The sequence below is a fragment of the Bacillus rossius genome, chromosome 15 (genome assembly GCF_032445375.1).
Source record: "Bacillus rossius redtenbacheri isolate Brsri chromosome 15, Brsri_v3, whole genome shotgun sequence".
Classification (NCBI taxonomy): Eukaryota; Metazoa; Arthropoda; class Insecta; order Phasmatodea; family Bacillidae; genus Bacillus; species Bacillus rossius.
The window spans coordinates 28,575,444-28,598,639 of NC_086342.1; the positions used below are offsets into that span (position 1 = coordinate 28,575,444).

General features: G+C 40.5%; 1 protein-coding gene across 5 annotated transcripts in view; it reads right to left on the reverse strand.

Moving 5' to 3' along the window:
• Positions 1-23,196, reverse strand: part of LOC134539703 (rho GTPase-activating protein 23) — a 492,628-nt gene that overhangs the window by 427,583 nt on the left and 41,849 nt on the right. The gene's annotated exons all lie outside the window — the stretch shown is intronic.

The following is a 23,196-nucleotide window of genomic DNA, read 5'->3' on the forward strand; positions in this document are numbered from 1 at the left end:
ACGCTTCAACATCATCAACATCGAAATATTACGGAAAATTGGGTGAAGACGATTCCTTCTACGGTGATTGTTACAGTGACTCTGAGGCTGATGACAAAGACATAGACTATGATGAAGCACCTAAAGCTGCCAAGATCGAAGAATGTGTCGGTGTCCTGAGACCGAAACGGTGGAAACGACGTGATATATTAAATAAATCTGATCAAGCTTGTGATGATCACCGTCTCAAACATGAAAGTTACCCTGAGGTTGGTGGTAAAATGGAAGACACCAGAGATCATAATATTTATAAAGGTACAAGGAAGATGGTGGTAGAAGAGATTGATTACACATCATGGAAAGATCCAAACATATTGGTTGACCGGCTAAGACTTCTACATGGTTCGCTTTGTGCAGGAAACTATTCGTGCATCAAAGAAATATCCTTCATACTCAAGCAACTGAGGAATGCTGGCTACATACAATAATGGCTTGTTTTACTTGCATTTGTATAATGTAAAGCAATAAAATAAACAATTTAAATTATAAGAATTTAATGTTTTTATTTCTTGTATTCTGATTTCTAAGACTTAGATCTCGTAACTTGTGCTTCCTTGTTGCCTTTTTTTTTTTTTGTTGATGGAGCTTCCAAATGTGCTGCCTTTTCGATGATGGTGCTTCCAAATGTGCTGCCTTTTCGTTGTCGGTGCTTCCAAATGTGCTGCCTTTTCGTTGTCGGTGCTTCCAAATGTGCTGTCTTTTCGATGATGGTGCTTCCAAATGTGCTGCCTTTTCGTTGTCGGTGCTTCCAAATGTGCTGCCTTTTCGTTGTCGGTGCTTCCAAATGTGCTGCCTTTTCGTAGTCGGTGCTTCCAAATGTGCTGCCTTTTCGTAGTCGGTGCTTCCAAATGTGCTGCCTTTTCGTTGTCGGTGCTTCCAAATGTGCTGCCTTTTCGTTGTCGGAGCTTCCAAATGTGCTGCCTTTTCGTAGGCGGTGCTTCCAAATGTGCTGCCTTTTCGTAGTCGGTGCTTCCAAATGTGCTGCCTTTGCGTTGTCGGTGCTTCCAACTGTTCTACCTTTTCGTTGTCGGTGCTTCCAAATGTGCTGCCTATTCGTTGTCGGTGCTGCCAAATGTGCTGCCTTTTCGTTGTCGGTGCTGCCAAATGTGCTGCCTTTTCGTTGTCGGTGCTGCCAAATGTGCTGCCTTTTCGTTGTCGGTGCTTCCAAATGTGCTGCCTTTTCGTAGTCGGTGCTTCCAAATGTGCTGCCTTTTCGTTGTCGGTGCTTCCAAATGTGCTGCCTTTTCGTTGTCGGTGCTTCCAAATGTGCTGCCTTTTCGTAGGCGGTGCTTCCAAATGTGCTGCTTTTTCGTAGTCGGTGCTTCCAAATGTGCTGCCTTTGCGTTGTCGGTGCTTCCAAATGTGCTGCCTTTTCGTTGTCGGTGCTGCCAAATGTGCTGCCTTTTCGTAGTCGGTGCTTCCAATTTTTTTTTCCTTTTTTGAAGGTGCTTCCAAGTGTGCTTCCTTTTTTTTTTGATGGTGCTTCCAATTTTTTTTTTTTCCTTTTTTGAAGGTGCTTCCAAGTGTGCTTCCTTTTTTTTTGATGGTGCTTCTATTTTTTTAATGTTGTTTTGACTCTAGTATTTTAGTAAAATGTTCTTGGTTTGACTATCGTATTATTCCATACGGTGCATGTATATAAGCGAGTCCTAGACAGCAGGACGCTCAGTTTTGTTACTGACGTCGACGGTGTACGGATCATCTAGTTTGTTTCTTCTGGTGCATAAGACGTGTAATTGCTTGTTCTTGAGACTTCGATGGCATCTTTGCCGACTTTAACGTCGTACTCGATGGAGGATGTACCATCGACTACGGGAACCATGACGTCGGCGCCGACGATGTTGGAGCAGATCCCGTTGGCAACGTCTCTGACAACACTGGAGGAGACTTCGATATGTACTGTTCCACCATTAGCTGAAGTTTCATCAGCATTGAATACTTCAATAAATGAAGAGCGTACTTCGCATCAGTGCAAATACTGTGGTGTATCATTTACTATCACCTCAAATGCTCGCAGACATGAAAGAAGCGGTTGTTCTTATAATGTTCAAAGAATACAATTTCAGTGCAATAAGTGCAATAAACTAATTTCACGTCTCGATAGCTTACATCGTCATTATAAAAAATGCTCCGAGACGTATAATGAACATGGTTATTGATTTGACTCATGTGTTGTACCGGCTAATGAGACTATATAAGTGATATGAACTTCAGTCCGTCTCTGGCTGCGTTGATGACCGGATCGGATAGACATTTAAAGTCATGTAAAAGGCTTAGTCCGTACAATAAGAAGACTGTTTGAATCGAGGAATCCAAAAGGCTTTAGTAATTTGTCAGTGTTTTTTTTTGTACTTGTAGTAGTGTATTGAATTTATGTAATAAAATTTTTTTAAAAGAACTTGTGGTGTTTTTATTTTCTCAAACCTAACACTTTTTTAGTATTTTTTTAAATTAAAGTTGTTTTGTATCGGCCAGGGATCGAACCAAGGACCTAAGTCGATCTAATCAATCATCATTTAGATTACAAATTTATTTAATGAATTTTGAACTTTATCCGAATCTCTAGCATTAAAATTACGAATTTACAATATGGTGGTCTTGATGTCTGATAGGATGATGGTAGTAGATGATTTAAAGTCTCTTTAATAATGTTGAACGTGGTTTATTGAAATTATTATTTTTTTTACATAAAATTAAACATTATTGCATCGATGGGGTATCAAACCAAGGACAGGAATCGATCGAATCAATATGTAAATTAATGAGTGATTTATTTAATGAATTTTGGAATTTTTCCCGAATTTCTAGCTAAATAATTACAAAATTCCAAGATGGCGTCCAAATTTCAAGATGGTGGGTGTCACAGCAATAATAAATGATTACTGCACTCTGGCGGGTACGAATTAAACTAACATGGCATCAGCGCACTCTCGCCGATGAAAACAAGATGGTGGTCTCCAGCAATGAAGACAAGATGGCGGACATGACGTCATACTAGGTGACGTTATATATGCTTTGAAAAAAAAAAAAGTGTTGGGAGTCAGTCTGCCTGCAGCCACTGTGAGGAAGGATCGGTCGCCATTTTTAATTTTTTTTGCCCTCGTCGGGTTCGAACCGAGGACTCCGAACTCCGTGTCTAAAAAGTACAATTTTTAAAAAAATATATATTAAAATTTTATTAATTTAATTTTTTTATAATTTTTAAAAAAATTTCATTAAAATCGAATAATAAATAAAAAAGTTAAAGATGGCGGGCGTAACGGAAAATGCAACGGTGACGTCATAATCCTATAAATGGCTTAACTGAGGCTTGAGTTAAGGATGCTTAAGCCAGTTTTAGGAATTTTCAGCCGCTGGGATTTTTAAGGACTAAAACCGGGAATTTTTCCCTCGAAACGGGAAATTTTTCCCTCGAAAAGAGAAATTTTTAATTTGTGGAATTTTTTGAGATTTTTTGGCGGAATTTTTTTTTCACAAAAATGGAAATTTTGGCGAATTTTGAGGAATTTTGGGCAAATTTTGCCCAATTTTGGCGGATTTTGGCGATTTTTGAGGATCAAATTAAAGGTCAAGGTCAAAGGTCAAGGTCATCCAAGATGGCCGCCGTGACGTCATACTAGGTGACGATATATATGCTTTAAAAAAAGTGGTGGGAGTCAGTCTGCTAGCACCCACCATTGAGGAAGGAGCCTGTAGCCATTTTTAATTTTTTTTGCCCTCACCGGGTTCGAACCGAGGACTCCAAACTCCGTGTCGTAAAAGTATAATTTTTATAAATATTTTATTAAAATTTTATTAAATTAATTTTTTTATATTTTTTTAAAAAAATTTCATTAAAATCGGATAATAAATAAAAAAAGTTAAAGATGGCGGCCGTAACGGAAATTGCAACGGTGACGTCATCATCCAATATGGCGGAAAACACATCGCCGGAATTTTCGAGAACACACAATGAGGTCATCCAAAATGGCGGATCCAAGATGGCGGATCCAAAATGGCCGCCGGGGTCAAGGTCAAGGTCAAAGGTCAAGGTCATCCAAGATGGCCGCCGTGACGTCAAAATCCAAGATGGCGGAAAGGACACACAGCACCACAGCCTGGAAGCCTGTGCCAGAAGCCCCATTTGTATACTACTCACACCCACTCACGAAATGTATCATTTGTAATATTAGTGTGATTAAATTGCGCGTTAAATTATGAATTTATTTAAAATCTCGTGCAAAAAAACCCACGGAATGCCAGAAGCAACATAATTTAAGACAGAGCTCCCTCAGGGACCCGCCTCGTCAGGGGTGTATGTGTGTCGGTGAGGCGGCATGATAAGCGCGACGATCGCTGGTGCTTCTAGCGCGGTGTCGCCTCTGGACTGGCGCGCGGTCTTCTCGTCGTCACAGGATAACTGTGAAATTTGAGCGGTGGCCGTAACATTATATGCAGGAGAAATGAAGATAAAGGTGTAATGCAAGTCCCTTGAGCGCTTTCAAGAATCTGTACCGGTTGTTTTACTACTAAAAATTACGCGTTTTTAGCAATTTTAACTTTTCTAAAATTACAGTTTAAAAACTTAATCGGAAATCAAAAGTACTTTTCGGCAATCAGGGAACTGTTACAGGCTTTTAGAAGCGGACCCCAGTCGGATGTCTCGAGTAGTTTTGAAATGGCGTTGTTTTACCTGAAGCTCTGCGCACCGCGTGTGTGCCCGGGTGCGCTTCGACCGGGCGGTAGCCGAGACACGCCGTGGCTCGTCGTGGCTCTCTCCCGAGGCCTCCCGCCGGGACCAGCTCGGAATGCTGTCCCCAATGCTGTCCCCGTGTCGGGACAAGGGTGGCTCTCCCCACCCCCCCACCTTTTCCCCTTTCAACGAGCTCTCACACGACCCTCGGCTGTTTGGAACCCTGGGGACCGACACCAGACACATCTCCAGAGAGCGGTAGACAACCACCCCCCCCCCCCCCCCCCCAACCGACAAGAATACGAACAATCAACCAATGAGCCCCGCAAACCCGCTGGACCAAATACCGACTACTCTACAGACTCGTAACACCCGCGACAGCTACGACATCTGCGTGTGAACAACCTGGTGGTGTCGTCACATGCCCAGTATCAACAATGTACAGGCTTTATACATATAGTATCAATTGGAGACCAGTGTTATGTCACTACCTTTACAGAATGTCTTATCGCCTTCTTTCTTACTTGGAGACTTGAAGGGAATGAGAGGTTATAAAAATAAGGTCTCGACATTAACTTTAGTTCCATTACTATTTATTACAATAGTCAACGCCGTCACCCGTCGAGTTAAAATCTATAAAATATACCTAAGTTAAATCTCCGTGCCTCGTTATCACACATGTAAGTCTCTTACCTCCGCTCTCTTGGTTCGCGCTCGCGGCAGATCTCTCGACGAGGCGAGATGTGGAGACGGAAAAGAATATTTGGAAAAACGTTTTCTAGTAATTTATAGTTTCTGCAAAACTGGAAAATTTTCCAACGAATTATAATTTCACAACTAACGGAACTAAATAAAACATATATTTGGTTTTTACTTGCCACGTAATGGCTCACTTAACATTCGAGAGTTGACAGATACCATGGTATCCTCTTCCAAATGACAGAAACCAAAATTTGTTGTTTCATCAGTATCTACCAATCTGAAGAAATTAGATTATTGTGTAACGTACATCAACCTATCTTAAAAGTGTGTAAATGGTAATCGAAAAAAAAGCCCACCAAAATCTCTAGTATCAACATAATATAAACGAAAATAACTGTCTTAAAACGTTTATGAATTATTATAATTATTATACATACATATGTGGGGCAATAAACCTTAAGTGCTTCGAATTTCCTAAAATGAAGTTGATCATGTGTGATACCAGATAATTTAATATACAATTTAAGAATTTATCAATTGTAATTTTTTTCTTAAGATTTTTTCCACACACTTGTTTTAAATAACAAAACTAATTAACTGCTCTACATCCATTGTAACGACCAATTGATTAATAACACACAAGCACGTGGACGGCAGAACTAAATGCGAAAAATCAAACTGGTCTGAACGACCAACTTGTTCTGACGTGTTAGTGGGTGATCTGCAGGAGCGGTTGCAGGCAGCGTAAATACTTCCATTCCGTTCTCATTGTTTGTTTAGACGAACTTGGCATTTAGGGGATTCAGGAACGAATAAATAATGAGGTCAAAAATATTGCAGCTTATTTCAACTGCAAAAACTTTATAATTTGATTTTAATCTGCAAATTACTGGTTTATACCACTATGTTCCGGAACCACTATAATTTTATATATATATATATATATATGTGTGTGTGTGTGTGTGTAGGTGTGTGTAGGTGTGTGTGTGAGCGAAATACCGCTCACTGATTCATCGCCAGTTGCTCTGAAAACTACCAGACCAACAAAATTGAAATTCGTATGTTCCTCATGCATTAGAATCATGCACTAATTTTATTCACTGATTTCACGGAACTCAACTCCCAAGAAGGTGAAGGGGGCTGAGTTAAGGAACTTTTAAAATACGATTCTGTTTACTTATACATATGACGAGCAGTGAGACTACCTATAGTCTTCCGTAGCAATACACTACTACCTCAGCTAGTATGTAGCCTATGTATATGTGTATATATACATATACAAGGGCGAAAATATTGGAATTTCCAAGGGGAACCAGAGGAATAACGTTTATTGTTCCCCTCAGAGAGGAGGTTTTAGATTGGAGGGGGAGCCAGGACTCCCCCCCCCCCCCCTTTTTCCCCCCACGGAATCTAAGCTCATGCACACAAACATACATACACACTTTCGAGTTGATGATGATTTAAGGATCTAGTTCAGGGATCACTAAACGAAAATCCAGGAATACATTTTCCCGGGGGAGGAGGTTGGGGTAGCGCCGTGTTAAGGGCCCCGCCAACCCGGGTACACACACGGTGTGCAGAGCTTCAGGAAAAACAACGCGATTTCAAAACTACTCAAGATATCCGAGTGGGGTCTGCTTACGAAAAGCATTTAACAGTTCGCTGAGGGCCGAAAAGTACTTTTGATTTCGGATTAAGTTTTTAAACTGTATTTTTAGAACCATTATAATGGCTAAAATGCATGTTTTCAGAGTAATTTTTAGACGTAAAAAAAAGTACAGATTCTTGAAATTACTTAAGGGACTTGCATTACACCTTTATCTTCATTTCTTGGCCATATAATGTTAAGATCACCGCTCAAATTTCACAGTTATCCTGTGACGACGAGAAGACTGCGCGCCAGTCCAGAGGAGACACCGCGCTAGAAGCACCAGCGAGCGTCGCGCTTATCATCCCGCCTCACTAACACACATACACCCCTGACGAGGCGGGCCCCTTAACGACTGGAATGTTGAGACTTTCTACGAGATCCACCTTAGAACGCGGAATGCAAAACTCGTCGAGCGACACATATTCCCGCCTCGTGAAAGCGCGGTTAATTGCCGGGCCGAGGCGACGGCCGGTTAGACCGCAGCAGCGACCAGCCAGGGGCCTGTGTTGACGGCGGCCACTCATGCCCGAGTGTGCGCACAGCTTCAGAGCAGCCTGCGCGAGCTGAAAACTCATCGATAGAGACCGGAAAAATTTGCCAGTTCATTTCGCGACAGGCTAAAATACAAATCGTTATACCTCAGTGCTGCCTCTGCTATTGGTTAACAACTCACCTGGATCACTCTGGGCCAATGAGAAACACCCAACCAAAGCTTTATCGAATCACAGGCTGCTACGCTGGAACGTCTCACAATACAGCAGCCAATGAGTGGGTGGCATTTGACTGAGTGTACGTAGAACTATGGATTTCATCCTACAGGTCATTGAACCCGCGAATTTTTCCGGTCTCTACTCATCGATAGGGCCATGAAATTTTCGCGAAAAGATATTCCGACCAGCTGTGTGTTAAAACTCTGTAGCATTTTCTGTCTCTCGTGGTTGGCTGGGTTTATCTCAGGTGCATGTCTACCGTCGGCGCACCAATCACAGCCATCCAGTGCGGAAGCAACCTCGTCCTGAATGGCCCGGCCAGACAGGGCGATGTCTTCTCTCGCAGACGGCCGCCAATCACAAGGGAGCAATCGCTAGAGCGGGCATACCTTGTTGCAGTCTAATGAGCTAGCAGCTTATTTCGCGAAAAACGCATGCCCCTACTCATCGAGATAACCGAGTGGTGTCTGTTCGCGAAGGACATCTAACATTCCGCTGGAAGGCGGATTCTTGTTTCCGTATTTCGTTTTTGACGTGAATACGTCTTTATAATTGCTTCCATAGTGGGAGGCGATTAAAAAAAAAAAAAGAATGATGACAAAATCGGAGGATACAGTTTGGTGTTGCAGCTACATATCTATCATCTCCATCCAACAATTTAATTACACAACTGGATAGCTCAAGAATCGAATAATTCGTTACGCTAAGTGAGGACTGTGACGCGTCGCGCGCGGTGGAGGGGGAAGCGCCGCCATTTTGAGATCATTTTGCTGCGTTTTCGAGATTCCCATTTAGTATAACTTTTGACTCGGAGAAGCTACGACGTTCGATTGGGTTTCAATCGTTTGCTCTCGTCAAAATCTATCGATTCCATGTATAAAACATTAGTGTAAAATAGTTAAAGTTAATATATATGGTGTTAAAATTTAAAAAAAAAAATAGCGTATTTTATATTATGTTAGAAAATATTACCTGTTACGTACACGTATTCACGTGCAACACACGGCCGTGTCCATGACACAGCCACACCCCATTTTTTAAAACCCGCATTTTTATAAGAGTGGAAATGGCTATAACGCATGTTTTCATTATAATTTTTAAGCATTGGAACATCCGGTACAGATTCTTTAAAACATTCAATAGACTTGCATTACACTTCATCTTCATTTCTCCGCTCAAAACTCATACTTTCCAAATGCACGACGAGAATACTGCGTGCCAGTTCGGATCCTTGCGCTTAGAGGTGAAAACGTGATAGATATCACCAGCGAGCATCGTACTTATCCCGACTCACAACACAAACACTCCCTGGCTACCAATCCAGCATTAACACCACCTCTTCCTTGGAGGACATAAATGTTAAAACTTTTTTTTTAAGTTTACTTGATGGGCGATAAAATTTAAAAAAATCATTAAATAAATTTTATTAAATAAATTTCATGAAATCATTTTCTTCATTATGTGTGATAAACACTAAATAATATTTATAAACTTAAGTCATAAAATTTGTTTAAATGTTTATTGCACACCAATCAAAATAAAATTTGTTTCAACAGTGTCGTCCAACAAAGAAGAGAAAATGCTAGTGTTGTATTTATGGCTGCGAAATAATATAAATATAGCGTCGTTGTTGGATGCATCCAATTATTAGTGATAGCATAGCGGTTACGGAGTTGCAAAGGAATTAAGATCTTATGAAGACAAATTCCTAGGGTTTTACAGAATGCCTCTAACAAAAATCACGATCTCTTTTTCGAGATTGTTATTAAAGAAAGAAAGAACTAGAAACACATAAATATTTATGAAATAATTTCAATTATCGTAACTGGTACTTAAAATTTTCATACTGAGTGACGAAACTATGTTGCATAAAATATCGTTAAAAATTAAAAAAAAAAAAAAAAAAACTTTGTTTAGCAACTTTGAGAGATTAGTTACGTAGAACTCATTTGCATATATTTTGGGATTTGCGTTGAATGGTTTCATGAAATTAAAAGTTTCACGTTTGACGAAACTGGTTTCATAAAAAAAATGTGTGTGGCCCGCCTGACGCATAAATTTCGACGGATTACTTACAAGTAACATGTAAGCGAGATTAAGGCCAGCTTGCAATGGTCACGCAAAGAAACACTAAGCGAAATCTTTTCAGGGTTAATCAAAATGAGTAATACTTCCATTTGACTAAGTCACGACAGTTCAAGTCAGCCGAAATCTCTCCAATCAAATGGCATTTCCTTCGCCAATATCCTCGACATGCGTTGTATGTGTCCATCCCTAATTACCTGGGCCTCACTCGCCAATTTTACATTTTCATTTTATTGTTGACTATTAATAGAGTACTATCCCTGTAAGTTCATCATGCCACCAACTCTCTACTTATTGCATGCACAAAACTTTTTGTCACCAGGTATTAACTGAGTGTTTGTGAGCTGTAAAACGGCACTCAAATCACCATAATTTGACCAGCACTTAACGTGTTTTTTTACCACTGTTAGATAACCATCATTTCAGAAATATTTAGTGACAAATATCCATCCATTAATACATATATATATGCACATCCATCCATCCATCCATCCATCCATCCATCCATCCATCCATCCATCCATCCATCCATCCATCCATCCATCCATCCATCCATCCATCCATCCATCCATCCATCCATCCATCCATCCATCCATCCATCCATCCATCCATCCATCCATCCATCCATCCATCCATCCATCCATCCATCCATCCATCCATCCATCCATCCATCCATCCATCCATCCATCCATCCATCCATCCATCCATCCATCCATCCATCCATCCATCCATCCATCCATCCATCCATCCATCCATCCATCCATCCATCCATCCATCCATCCATCCATCCATCCATCCATCCATCCATCCATCCATCCATCCATCCATCCATCCATCCATCCATCCATCCATCCATCCATCCATCCATCCATCCATCCATCCATCCATCCATCCATCCATCCATCCATCCATCCATCCATCCATCCATCCATCCATCCATCCATCCATCCATCCATCCATCCATCCATCCATCCATCCATCCATCCATCCATCCATCCATCCATCCATCCATCCATCCATCCATCCATCCATCCATCCATCCATCCATACATACATACATACATCCATCCATACATATTAATCACGTCAATGAAGAACAGCCTCCTTACATAGGCAACGAACTGAGATAGAGAAGATGTTTCACTGCTCTGGCGAAGATGCAGGAAACGACACGCAGCAGGATTCACTGTCACCAACGTGACAACCTTGAAGAAACAATCCACAAAGGACGGGCAGAACCAGAAACGTTACGTCACTTTCGCCCCACGAAAATACGAAGTTGCCCCGAGACCCGCCTTGAACCCGGCCGGAGTCACGCGCTCTCGGAAGAGCACGGTCGAGCGTCGTGAACCAACATTAAAATCCGCGGAAGGCGAGGATCTCCGAAAGAAACGATAATCGATCGTGTCGAATCGAGCGACGCGGAGCGCCGTGATCGCCGGCGGGGATCGGGCGAAGGTCTGCTGGCCCCCGGGACACGACGACGTTTTGAAGGCCTCTTGCGACACCGGCAGAAGCGGGGAGCACGCAACCAGCCGCGTGACGCAATGGTAGGAACCGCCGGTACTCGCCCTACCCCCCTCGGCAGAGGGTCTTTAAGGGGGGGGGTGCGTCCCATTTCAGGTCATATATTTATATTAATCACTAGAGACCTGTAAAATTCGCGGATTCATTTCGCGATAGGATAGAGTACAAATATTGTTGACATTATTTTGCTTCAGTGATTGGGACACAGTTTATCTGAAGGACTCTGGGCCAAATGAAAAATCTTTAACAGAAGAATTAGCGAAATCACGATCATTCCAGTCAACAGGTGTTACGAGTCGGTAACCAATCAGCAGATGTAATTTGCACGAGTGCATTGAGGATCATGGAGTCTATCCTTTAGGGATTTGAAATCGCGAATTTTACAGGTCTCTATTAATCACTGGCCAACTTTTGGACTTTTTCAATTGTTTAACTTTCACGAAATGAAAAATATATACAGCGCATACTTTTTGCATAATTAGCTGCCAAAGTTGCATTTTTAACGTTTTTGGGTTGTACAAATAAGGAGAATTCTATTTATTGAAGAACTGAAACTTCTTAGGTTTAACTGCAATGCCACTGGCTACTTCATTATTATGGTTTGCATTTCTATCACAAAAACTCATTTCATGTTTCTTGGTTTGTAAAAATCGTAACAAATTTGAGAATTTTGAAATGACAGGTAAAATTAATATTTTCTGAAAAAAATTCAAACCATTTCATGAAGTAGCCGGTGTCATTGCAGTTAAACCTAAAAAGTTTCAGTTCTGCATTAAATTAAATTCTCCTTATTTGTATAACCCAAAAACGTTAAAAATGTAACTGACAGCTAATTATGCAAAAAGTATGCGCTGCATATATTTCCCATTTCGTGAAAGTTAAACAATTGGAAAAGTCTACAAGTTTATCTGTAATTACTGTAAATATAAAATCTTGACTTGAAACAGGAGGCGCAAGGCTCTGTACTGGCCCGCAGTCTTCTCGTAGTGCATAGGACAGTTATTTATTTCAGCGATAACCATAACATTCGATGGTGGGAAAATGAAGATAATGGTTTAATGCAAGACCCTTGGGTGCATTCAACAATCTTTATCTTTAATGTCTATAAATTATTCTGGACGCACAAGTTTTAGCCATTAGTCCAATTTTATTAATGAATTAATAAAATGAGAGCGACCTTGTGCTATAACATTACATTCAATATAATTTTATCTTATGTATTTCGGAGGTAAAAAAAAACCTCAATGTCACTAAACTGTAATTATTAGGGAGAGGAAATTTTCAACAATTAGTTTTTAATTATTTTCATGAAAGAATTCTTTTATAAAACTTAAAACCCACAATTTTCCTTAATTACTTTTTTGTTACATACAATAATGCCATTTGCATTAAAATAGACTTTTTAATTATGCCTACTTTTATTTTATAAAAGTTTCATTTTTTGTCCATAGTCCTAGCGGATTTTTTTTATAATATTGAAAATATAAAACACTGTACAATTAATAAAGTGTAAAACATCAGCGAACAATTTTATAAATACATTTAAAACAAGCACTTATTCAACAAAGCTACAAGGTGGTGGTTGGGGGTGGTGTGTGGAGATAGGGGAGGATCAAAAGAGAAAATCCTAGCCTAACTTATTCCGAGTGTATTCGGTTGGGAGGGGGTCTGGGTCAGAGAAGACTTAAGTGCGTCTCGGGCCGAAGCTTATAGGGGTTGTCATGCGGGCTTTCGACCACGCAAGAAGGGTAGCAGGGCATCATGTGCTTTAAAATAAGCGTTGGCCAGCCATGGCAGCGATCGATGCAGCGATGGAATGCCATGACTAACTACTCTATCTTAAATCTCGACTATAACCTTTTGAAGGTGGGCCTAGGTAAAACCTGCATAGAAAAAAGGAAACTCTGGGCTCAGGCATGCGGGGTGAAATATGGCATTCATTAAGTTCGTTCAGATTCACTCTCTATATAAATTTTTTTTTTTTCGCTGATTATGGAAAGTTGGATTATAGAAGCAATTCGTATGTGCTACCGAGCTGTGAAAACCCAGAAAAGGAAGTACTCATGAATGATTACAATAGAGGTAAACAAAAATCATAATTTAAAATATTTTCTTGACTTTTTAAAAATGACAGAAAACAAGTAGCATGTCTCTGGTGATAACATTCGATACGTAAAACAAAATGAAATGCATATATAATGAAAAATGTGAAAACGTTGTTCCAGATAAATAATTATGGCATGGAAATGAGGTTAAAACACACATCATTGGGGTGAAGCCGAACCTTTAAGGCCCCCACAAACAACTAGTACAGCTCCCATATCGGACTGCTGTGTCCGAACTGACCGTCTGGATTGAACTGAGGACCTCTGCACACACGATCAGTCTTGTGGTCTCTGTTGCTGTTGGATGCATCGTTCCATCGTAGAATACGGAAGAAACTTTGGATGTTGCAATTTCAGTTAGAAAAAGAAAGAAAAAAATAGCAAAGCAGCCAAAGAGTATAAACAAAGATGTCTGCCACGACACTCAGCTGATGGACTGACAGTTTGGACTGGTGAGACGCTGTTCCCACACTCGGCAGTTCGGACTGAGGGATCTCGAGCCCACAGTCCTATTTTATGGGAAGCCATCAGTTCGTCAGTCCATCAATTTTAAAATATTTTGAAACCGCTTGCAATAAAGCTTCCGTGATAATTTTTTTTGGGGTCAACATGGCATGAGATTTAGCACTGGCTAAATTTGAAGCCAACACTTGTGAAGTGGTGTGGTTATCGTGATAGTTGTAGCCGCCCGCGTGAAATAATAATTTCCTCGCGGCGCTTACAGACTAAGAGCCTGTTAGTGAATATGTGACTGCAACAAGGTACAGAAGGTTTGTGAGACATGACTTATGCCTTGACACGCCGAACAATTGGGATAAATAGTTCAGAAATTTTAACTATAGCAAATGGAGAGAAACAAATTCCAAGATGGCGGGGCAGAAAAAAAAGGCTTCTACCCTGCATTGTTCCGGGTGCTTGTACACAAGGTACGCATTCGGGCGTGGAGGAGGAAAGACCGGACTAGTTGTACAGCCTCCTTCCCGGACCCGCCAAAGCTAACTACCTCGCTGACGACCAGACGTCGACGACAAAATAAAATTAAAAAAAAAAAAAAAAACTTTCAAAAAAAAAATGAAGTGAACGCGAAGGGTCAAATGTTAAATTCCACGGCCCGTTGCTGAGGGGAGGAGGAAAGAGAGGCCTCGTCCCAGCACGTACACCGGCTACCGCGCAATCACGATCGGGGGACCCCCCCCCCCCCCTCGCCATAACCACAGCCCCCCCGGGGGGTGTAATAGGAGGGGAGGGTCCGCCCGCAGGCCGCGACGGAAATAGTCGAGGGAGCTGGCCGCGACACGTCCCGCCAGCGCTGCAACCTCGGCTTCGCCTGGAGCTGTCCTTTTATACCTTCTCTTCGGGAGTCCGTGGCCCGAACTGGCCCGAAGTGGCCCGAACTGGCTCACGTATTACAAGGATTACAAGCACTGCGAAACAATGAGTTTACGTTTTAAATTGACATTTCTAACCAACCATCAACTATTTGAAAAGTCACGTTACGAAAACAGGTTCGAAAGGGATAGCCCAGTTAATTAAAAAACAACACTTAAAATGTCACAACACAAAATTAATCACTCTTTCATTACTCTCCTCGCTGGAGATAAGGTCCAACAGTGAATCTCTCTACTGCCCGTCTCTTACCAAGCACCTTGAACTCAACACGCAACACAGTCGGTCACGCCGACGCAGCAATCTTCACGCTCGAAGCCGGTCGCTCGTCGCCCGCCATCGCTCGCCAAGGGGTCGCGTAACTGCTCTCGCGGGTCGCTCCGAGGCACTGCCGCCAGCCTCTGTCACTACCACACTACTCGCCACAGGCCGGCCGCCGTATTCAGTAATACCTGCCAAGTCCCGCCTTGGAAAAAATCTCGAAGCCCTTCGAGCATCGCGTCTTCAGAATCCCAAACACTCGAAGCTCCGAGAACAATGGCGTCCTAGTTACGCCTCATCGCGCAGACGGGACTCTGAGAACATGCCGAACACTCGAGAGACCCGAGGGGGGGGGGAAGGCACCGCTCCTAATCGGGTTACCGCGGAGGGGCGGGCGCTACCTGTCCGGGAGGTGGGTCCTCCCCTGGACCCCCGCTGCGCTGGCTGGTCAACCGGCCTGCCTCGTTGCCTCGTCTCTAACATCTTCGTAACAGTAACTTGATTGTGGCCGACCTAACCTATTCAACTGTCCACAGTATCAAAAGTATTTTTTACGTGGATAACGGTCTTTTTTTTGCATGCATGTAAAAGAAAAGTTGTCAGCAGACAGTTTTCAGAAGTCATAATATTCACATGGAAAAAGTAAAAATATTATTTGACTTTGGTGATGTTTATAAAAAAAATTTTAGTAATTTTAAAATTGATTTTATTTTTTGTAGATAACATATACACATTTTAGGAAAATTACTATTTGTTTCTTTATCAAAAGTTACATTTTGTATTAATAGGTCATTTTACAGAATATATTTTTAAAAATTGTAAGAAATTTGATATTCATTCAAGTTCGTCACGCCCTCGAGTTAGTTTCATAAATAATATCTGGCCCATGATAAAGGAAGTTGGCCAACACTGGTCAAAGGCAATAAATGAAAAGTATACTTTCGAAAATAAATTTTTTTTAAGAATGTGCTATTATTATTTATTCTAATTTATTTATCGGTCGAAAAGTGATCTTTCGTTGGGGTTGCCTTCACTGTTAAAGAGTTTACAGTAAATTTACGGACTTTTGAACGAATAATTCAACTCAAATGAACGAAGAGTTCTTCGTGATTTCAAATAACTGGATCTCCGTGGATACGCGCCGTATTTCGACTTCCGAGTTGTACGTTTCATTCTAAACAAAGGTAAACACACACGTGGTCACAAGAAGATTGATTTTACTGTAGACTTGACTAGTTTTGGAATGTTTTTTACCAAGAATATTATTTTTGATTCGTGTCCAAAGTAAGTGAACTCAAGTGTCCGCAAATTTACGAAGATCCTGGATATTTTTAACCAGCGTTCTTCGTAAATTGAAGGTGACTTAAGCAAAAGTTGTCATTTCCGGCGACGAAGTCGCTAAATTGGCAACACTGCTCGTCTTGAGAAATGAGCTGGTTGACCTCCAAGTTGACTGACACCCGTCTAAATTTATCTCCCGTTGACCGAGACACTCAGGAGTCTTCCAACATTCCTCGACGTAAGGGCGTAAGCTATTCATAAGAGGGCGTGTTGTTTGGAATGCGCACTACTACTTCGCTTTTTTTTTTGTATAGGGCACGATGGAAGATACTGATCCGAACCACTTTTGGATCTTGAACCGAGGCCACAAACTTAAAAACGATGGTGTACCTTGAATTAGCCACCTTCAAGGGCGATTTACAACTGAACGCATGATGTTATGATGAAGCCATTACACAGCCATTTCCAGCCAAAATATTATATAACGCTTAAGGCCATGTCATACTGTCAAATTTTCGCTTCCAAACTCATCCCAATATGTTGAGTCAAATAACGTTAGAGGATTATGACGTCACCGAAAACGTCTCTACCGCAACCATGTTTGTTTGACAAGTCGTATGACTTGAGTTTCCGTAAAATATTTTGACTAGAGGGCGGATTCTAAAATATCTTGGATGTTGGTTGCAATCGGCCAAAAAATTGGGTGAAAATGGAAATTATATCCGTTTTCGCCACAACGAATCTTTAAAATGGCGAAGAATACATGGACGACTAAATAGCTTTTAAATTGAAATAGTAAAAATAATTTTGAATTGAATGTCATGTGCAAAAAAAAAGTGTAAAAATGAATTTATGTTTCCATAATTTTAAAAATTCACATAATATTTATTTCATTACGTAACAAATATTATTGTGATTTAAATTTATGCATGTTCAAAAAATTTTAAAATTCACAAATTAAATAACAAGTTCAAAATTCCATCCAGCACTGTGGTGCATTATATAATTTCAAATTTGAAATTAAAAATGAAAAGTTGTAAACTCAGACCAAAAATAAACTGATTGCGTGACATAATAAAAAACATATTTGAGGTTTACCTTTCCAATATATTTGAGTCAATTATTTGACCGTGTGACTGGGCCTTTAGTAAATATCTGAGGGCAAAAATTTGTTTCGAAACACAAAACTGTGAGGGTAAACACACCAGTCATTTTGTGTCTTGCGCCATAGCAGCCGAACGCAGTGGTATAAGCAGCATGTCCATAAATTACTGTCCCAGTTTTAAATTTTTATATCATCAACTGTAAGCGTTGTAGAGTGTTGGTTTAAGGTCACGGTTAAAGAGTAACTCAAACAGTTTCAGATGAGCGCATGCGCGAGTTCTGTTTTGATATTTTCTTGCCTGCGGCGCCACTTATGTTGAAAGAACGGCTATTTATTCAACTAGTATAGTGTGAACCTGTAAACTTTATTTGGCAACAGGATGAAGCCCCCTCCCCATTGGAGTTTCTTTGTACGAGAGTGGTTGAATGTCGAAGTCCCTGACCGTTGGAGTTGTCGTAATGGTCGAGACGACAGCGCTCTCTTTCGCTGGCCTCCACGTTCAATTGCCATAACACCATGCGATTTTTTTTTCCTTTGGGGCTTTATAAATGATCGTGTCTACGTTACGCCGCTACCTAATTATTTGCCAGAGTTGAGACACAGAACTGAAAAGGCTATCTGGTTACATTACTTCTGACTTGTTAATCAAAGTGTGGGAAGAATTAGACTTTAGGTTGGATGTGTGCCGTATAAACTAAAGGTCATTTGTAAGAAAAACTAGGTTAGTTTACCTTCAATTTGATGTGTGATAAGTTGCAAATAGTCTGAATTAAACTGTTATAGTATACCATTGAAACTGGGAAATTATTTTATGGACAATCTGTATAATAAACTCGTCTCTTTTCTATCAAAACACCTACAAACAAACCCCACAAAACTTTTAGGTTGTGTTTCTGAAAGTACCCAGCCTCCATTGGCAGCAAAAACATAACATATTGCAAAGTGTTTTCAAATGTTGTCCGTAGATTCAGTTCTATTTCGATATCAAAGGATATTTTAATTACTAATTACCATAGGTACGTAATGTAAGATTGTGAATATTAAATAGATTTTACTAAACGTTGGTTGATATGTCTGTTTCCTCACACCGCAATGAAAGAATTATCGTGGTAAATTGACAAAAAATAGCCCCCAAACCTTAAGGCCAAGTCTCACACGCCATAAACTTTTTTTTTTGTTTTTCCGGAATGAATTTTTTTTACCTCCCTTTCATTGTTATTTTTTCATAAATAATTTCAACAGATATCATGGGTGTAAAACGACGAGAAAGTCTTCGTAATCATCATCACTTGCCGGACTTTTTTACACCCGTGATGACATATTAAATATTCAGGGTAGCCCTTTAACTATAGCATTTTTTTTTTTATAATTGTGAGCATGATCAATATAGCCTACGTAAATTGTTTTCAACTACACTTCTGAACGCGAATAACACGTAGTTTCCGCACCCGCTATAATTCGCTTCCAAAGGAGCTACTTCGACTATATAAAGTAGAATCATTCCATTTGCAGAGAGGAATTTTTAACTATAAAATGAAACAGCTCTGATAACAGCGAAAAATACTTTTAAAAAAATAATCCCAGCTTTGAACTTGAGTTTTGACAAGGAATTTTATTAAAATACTTACCATCATGTTAAAATTATTTAAACAGGTTAATATTTTAAAGGTTATTCTTTGGCTGTGAGTACGTGGGCTCGCGCCATCTACCACAGATGGTAGCGCAGTGGTTACACATTTCCGTTCCATTATTATTTATTTATTAAACGCAATTATTTGTTTATTAAACCGAATTATTTATTTACATTAATTATCGACTTATTTTATGCGGTTAAGTTAAGGAGTTCCGCCTTGTTTGCGTCTCAACCACAGAAATGTCACAGTTGAATGTAAAGTTACACAAAAAAATACATTACTAAACCAACCTAAATAAAAGACAATAAACTAGGACATGATAAATAACTTACAAAAATACAAGTTACTAGCAAGTAATGAAACATGATTCACGAATTATTAAACTAAATGTTACTGATATCACAGGTGAAACATTTTTTTTTTAAATATTAAACACAGGACGACAATATATTCAACAAAATTTTTTGACGTGGTAACGTCTTATAAATCGATGAACACCGGCTGCACGCACGAAAAAGCATGACTCATTGTCACGTTCCGCCTGAGCCGAGCGTGTAAGAACCGGCCGAAACATCGTGCGAGAAAATCTTCCTTAATATCAAAAAGGTTAAGGTATGCAATTTTTCATCAATGTTTTTTCATGACGTTATCACGTAAAATTATCGTCCGTAAACCGACTTTACAGACAACCCCCCCTTCTTTTAATAAAACTCATGCCAAATACATTGGAAACTAAAAAAAAAAAAAAAAAAAAAAAATAATCATCGCTAAACTTAAGATTTTTTTTTAATCTGTAACAAAACCAATTTAAATAACAACACACCAACACACACACACAAGCACTTGTACAAAGCCCATAAAATTAAGGCTCGCCTCCACTTCTTACTTCACATTCGCCGACAGCCACGCCGTCCAATGGCGGCTTCAGGATGACTTTTCGGGAGGGGCTATCGCACAAAGAAAGGTCGTAGTTGCAAAAAAATGAAAGTGGACGGGTATTGGCCTTGGAATATTATTTACAAATTACAGGTTTCGAATACAGAACCTTAGTAGCTCCATGTAACTTTTGATGAGATAAAAGTTTAACATAAGAAATTTAATGTTTAAGTAAACATAAATATACACTAATCAAAAAAATAGTGCGTGGAGTCCCTCCGCGCGGATAAGTGAAACTTCGTAATGTGGAAATGAAAATAGGAAGGGGTAGAAATTGATTTTTAGTGAAATCATATTATCAAAAAAACAACAAAAAAACAAGTAAATGAAATAATGAATATTATAAATTAAAATAGAACGATAAAATAGAACAACCAGTACGTATATAAGCTAACTTCACGACGCTCACGCTGTTAAGAACTTCGCTGCATAGCAAGAATACCACGCGCATGTGCTTGGAATATTGGACGCTACTCGTTGCTAACGCTCGCGCTGGACTGTAACAGGTATACTACGCGCATGCGTTCGAGTGCCACGCATTCACTCTCGCTCTGTCTCTTTCTATTCCCCCTCCCCAGGAGCGTTGAACGTTTAACGCAACATGTGCTTTCGTACCCCCTCCACGGTAGAGTTGAACGTTTAACGCAACAGTGCTTTCATACCCCCTCCATGGTAGCGTTGAACGTTTAACGCAACAGTGCTTTCATACCCCCTCCATGGTAGCGTTGAACGTTTAACGCAACAGTGCTTTCATACCCCCCCCCCCCCTCCGTGGTAGCGTTAAACGTTTAACGCAACCTTGTTGGAAGTCGCATTCAGTGGCGGATCCAGAGGTTCACCTCGGAGGGGACACTCTAGGATTTCAGAATAGCAAAAAAAAAAAAAAAAGTCTTAAAATTACTAAATTTGTATTTAATCTATTCACACTACACATAATATCCGGCCACCAGATTTTATAATTATACAAGAAATTCATTAATTATATTAAAATATTTTATTGGTCATTTTTGTCGGCAATATTAATATAGCAGAAGTTAGTTTCACTTCGACAAAATTGGTATCGGGAGGGGCTATCACCACCCCCCCCCCCCCCCCCAAGTGGCGTAGCCAGGATTTGTGTATGGGGGGTGTTAAGAAGCAGCCCCCCCTCCCCCCATATTAAAGCGGGGGGGGGGGGGGCCGGGAAAATTTGGACTTTAAGGTGTAAAATAGTGCTATTTTTGCAGTTTTCGGTACTTAAATTTAAATAATGTAATGGTAAAAATTTTATTAATTTTAATATGAAATTTGTTTGAGTGATGAATAAGAAATTAATCAAAGATTTGGTGTTAAGGGGGGGGGGGGGGGTTTGAACCCCTAACCCCCCCCCCCCCCTTCTGGAGCCGCGCTTGACGCCGTCGCACGTCAGAGATCGGCGCTTCCTATTGGCTGCGGCGCCGACGAGCAGCTGTGCTCGGCGCGGCGCCTCGCTCGGACGGAATGCGCATCAATTTTTTAACGACGCGCCCGCGGCGACCTGGAAAGGTCACGTGGTCGTCCGACTTGGGGCGCCTCCGGGCGGAAAAGACGCGGTCCAGGCCCGCGCGCCGCGGAAAGTCTCCTCTCCACGGCGCGCCGCGACGCAACAATGAAAACATCATAGCGCGTATTTTTAACCAAGGATTTGTTTTGGTTTTCCGAATCCCCAATCCCCCCCCCGCCCCCTTTTCTCCACGCCTCGAAATACTTCCCTGCGTTCTTAACCCGAGAGAGCTCTATACCCTCGTTTTAAAATCCACGATTACCTACACAATGGAACAGAATTATTATTCGTTTAAAATGACAAGATATTTGTAAATTTGTACAAAATGTTCGCAGTGATATTGGATGCTGATTCTTACCAGGGAATTAGTGCTTTGTGTTGCCCTAGTACTTTCAATAATTAAAAGTTATTTGTAAACCGTTCCCTGAATAGCTTCCCAGAATTAACTGCACACACAACAAGCATGATACAACAAATATGAGTTGAATACGCGATCATCTTTTCCATGGTTTAAAAAAAAAATCTTGAGTGAAACATCAATTAAAATATAAAATTATGTTCCAATTTTTTGTACAAAAATATTATTATATTATATCGAAAAACGTATTTCACATACACAAAAATAATCAAATCCATGTCTTGTACAAAATTACAATATATTTCTTGTAGGATTACACGCTTTACCTTGGCAATTTGTTTCTAAAGGGATCTTTCGTCAAATTACAGAGAAAAAAAATTCTGTGTATAGTCTACGTCAAACAACTTGTCACAGATTTGACTTTTCTCAAATGTAGTTTCACTTTATTTTTATTTTTTAGGAACCCTGCAAACCACACGTGGCTGTTCACAAACACCTGATTTCCCGCCCACGACAGGGCGGAGATGCATGGAATGGGGCTGGCACCCGTAGAAGCACACACCTGATATGTCGACCAGCGTGAAGAATGCGAGAGTGAATACGAGGTGGGAGAAACGAAGAGTACCCTGAAAATACCCAAACTAAGAAATGAAACACTTAGGGGCTTTTTTTTTTAACGGAATGCTTCTCGTAGAAACATTGAATTCTTCGTAGTTCCAGTCCAGCTGTATCTTCATAGAAACTACGTTGGATTCCTTCTTCAGAGTTCTGTGTTCCGTTGCAATATGGCCGAAGACACATATGAACCACAAAACGCCATTTTAATTTGATCAGGGTTTTTTTTTTTGCCATTAACATCGCGCATTTAGAGCTTTTAAAAACACTGACAGTACAGTATATCCATAAAAGAATGTTCCAGTTGATAAATTTTAATAGTATCAAATGTAAGCATTGTAGAAAGTTGATTCGAGGTTACAACTAAAGAGTAACTCGAACATTTTTAGACAAGCGCGTACGCGCGAGTACTGCTTTGTTTGTTTTCTCGCTTGCATGACGGAGCCCCTTTCCCACTGGAGAGTGGTTGAACGTCGAAGACCCCGACCGTTGGATTGGTCGTAGCGGTCGAGACGACAGAACTCCTCTTTTTCGCTGGCCTCCACGTTCACCTGACATAACGCCATTCGTTTTTTTTTTGACGTGACAACGTCTAATAAATCGATGA